Source organism: Tubulanus polymorphus, chromosome 7, assembly GCF_964204645.1.
Source record: "Tubulanus polymorphus chromosome 7, tnTubPoly1.2, whole genome shotgun sequence".
NCBI classification, from domain to species: domain Eukaryota; kingdom Metazoa; phylum Nemertea; class Palaeonemertea; order Tubulaniformes; family Tubulanidae; genus Tubulanus; species Tubulanus polymorphus.
The window spans coordinates 14,053,338-14,056,420 of record NC_134031.1 but is presented as its reverse complement, the minus strand read 5'-3'; the positions used below and the strand labels follow the sequence as shown (position 1 = coordinate 14,056,420).

General features: G+C 37.8%; 1 non-coding gene across 1 annotated transcript; it reads right to left on the bottom strand.

The window, feature by feature from the left end:
• Positions 1–674: 674 nt before the first annotated feature.
• On the bottom strand, positions 675–870 carry LOC141909410 (U2 spliceosomal RNA). Its single transcript, XR_012619724.1, has one exon. It is a non-coding gene; the product is annotated as a U2 spliceosomal RNA (small nuclear RNA).
• Between the last annotated feature and the right edge of the window lie 2,213 nt (positions 871–3,083).

The window sequence follows — 3,083 nt, the reverse complement described above, 5'->3', positions numbered from 1 at the left end:
GCGTTACCGCTACGATGTCGATAGGCTACGACACGTGGTTCGCAGTTGCGGGATGCGATCGCTGTCCCCCGCCAACATCTTCACTTCACGTAGAAGTGAGTTTCGTTCTCCACATGCCCATCCAAACTTTTGAAATGATAGTCTAGAAAGGATAAAGGCGGAGCGGAATAATTTGAATTTGAATTGGTACCGTTTACTAGTTTGCAGTCAGGGTGAATCTTATGGATAAACGTAGGTCGATACTCGATATCTATTAGGCACACGGTTTGAACACGCTGTGGCCCGATATGACAGCGCAATGAATCGGGATTCGAACACTTATCGTGCCACCGGTTGCTATGATATCACCGAAAAAGTTGCTATTTTACTCAGTAACGCGGTTGCTAGCTTCGATTTCTTTGCCTCCGGATAGATGACTTGCCGTGAAATCCAGAGTTGGTTGCTAAAACTTAAGACGGAAAGTATTACAACTGATTCGGAGATCCTACGTTGTTTTTCACGCGTGCGATTGGCTAAGTGCAGGTGGCCGCAGAGCGGCCACTCGTGCGCCCAAAAAATCTTGGGCCTACAGACAGAGCTCGTGTTGGCGTGAGCATTGCGGCGGGAGACAAACAAAACCTGGTAAGCGAGGATAGACATAGGCTCAACTATCTTTATTTGACATTGAACTCCAGAGGGAGTGAGCCGATCCTTGAGGTACTGCAATACCAGGCCAACTCGTGGCGAAGGTGGAGCAAGCCCCTGAATCTTCAGTTAGTACAAAAAATCAGTTTAATATCGAAGCTCCCCTATGGGGAGCGTATCAGATATTAAGCTGATGAGAACAGATGCTGCACTTTGATCTTAATCTCTTATTTATTTGACTGGTAATTGTTAAAACTTTTGCGATTAAATTTAGTTTGATTTGGTTACGCTTACATACCCGGGAACGAAAAAGGGGGTTTGATTATGAAATCGGAAATCGATTAAAGATATAAAACCTCTCTGCATTGATTTTGAACGTCTATTTTCTTGTATACATGCATGTACTAATTGTAGAAAGTCATCTAGGAGAATGTGCCAAAATTCTTTATAAAACTCAATAGGTATGCCATCCATTCCAGGAGATTTATTATTTTGAAAAGATTTTACCGAACAATTCAATTCGTCCATGTTTATTTTGGAATCGTGCCGAAGTTTATTCTGATCCGAAATTTGGGGTAAATTAGCTAGGAAGAAATTTTGAGCATCTTGATCCGTTTCCTCTCGTCTATATAAATGTTTGTAATATTTCAGTTGAATTTTTTCAATATCTTTTTGATTGGTTTTTATTTTACCAAAGTCGTTTTTAAGAGTCTTAATATGATTCGCTTTTGCGCGTTGTTTTTCAAAGTTTGCGAAAAATGTACTTGTTGTTTCTCCAAATTCTCTCCACTTTTATATTCTTTTAATTATCCATTTATTTTACTTATATTTTTATTCGAAATCTGTTAAAATATGCATTATTACTCACACTTTACTCACACTTTTGTAATTAACATATAAATGATTTTAAAATATATGAAATTCATTTAAATAATGTTCACTTATATGAAATTATTATAAGTTATAGGGAATATGGGGGTTCATATCAAAGGTTGAAGGGGAGAGTGAGCTCGACCCTTCGACCTTTGGTATGAACCCCCATATTCCCTATTACTGACTGGCCTAATTAAAAAAAAAAATTGTCAACTTGCGACCGACTTCGATTCACTTGTGCCTCTAAGCTGGTCTGCAACTTCATTGCCTCCATGGTTGAAGAAAGAGCTCTTCTGATGTCTGCTTCATCAGCATATCGTGTAGCCAGCTGACCCGGTCCCCGGGGCCCGGTTTGGCTGTCACTCGATATCCTTGACTTGTGTCTTGTATTTTCTTATTTTAAAATTTGTAACTTTATTGAATTTGGGAATTTCAATGTAATAAGGATCAATAATAAATTGAATTGAATTGTCACCTAATACACATTCCATCAGTGGACGCGGAGCCGTATATGACAGCTAACGCAGTCTCAAATGTTTTGTGACTTTCTCAAAATGTATCAAAAATTTAACTAATTTTTAGTTCATAAGTCCTCAAATATTCATAAATGAACAGTTAAAAATTGTTGAAACATGTCGACTCTGCTGTAAAATCAACCTATTAACAGTCCGGAATTTGGGATAATATTGGGCTTTAGAGAACATAATGCCCCCGAGGTCTTCACATTTACAGAAAAGATTACGTAAGTGATTCACGCGCAGCTCGCGATAGGCGCACAATAGAAATCTGAGCCGCGCGTTCTTTGAGTGTCACCAATTAAGAGGACCGATATTGTGAAAATTGACTGCGGGAGGAATATTCCTTCCAATGTCAATCGATGGAAACTTGACCATGGGGTCCGATATTCAAAGAATTGACTTTGGGAGGAATATTCCTCCCAAGGTCAAACGAAGAGAATTTGACCTTCAGGTCTGATATTCAAAGTATCGACTTCGGGAGGAATGTTCCTCCGAATGTCAAACGAAGGAAACTGGACCTGGTCTGTTATTCGAAATATAGACTTTGGGATGAATGTTCTTCCAAACGACTAAACGCTAAAACCTGAGCTTTTAGAATGATAGGTGTTTATATTAATTATATTGGTGTAATAATTGTTTTAATAAGTAGTTTACTATAGCGACGACACCAGACATATTTAGGCAATTTGAGTGATAATGTACACGGTATTTGAGGGTCTGCGACGAATGATTTATAGAAAGTTGAATAGCTGTAGTGCAGGTTCTAATAATAAGGCTTATATAGTCTTCACATCGCAATCAGTTGTTAGAATGCATCTTCCTTTTTCTTTACTTGATCTTGAGTCTTTGACTAGTTAAATTTTTTCTTCATTGATTGACGCTGGGAGGTCTAGATCAAATTATACTGTTAATCAAATCAATTATTTTTCAACTGCAAATTCACACTTAATATTGATATTAACAATCAATATTACTTATTTCATTATATAGCGCACTGCTGCAAATTGTAATCAGTGTGCTTTGCATGAGTATAAAATTAACACAAGCTGAAAGAATCGAAATTTAAAT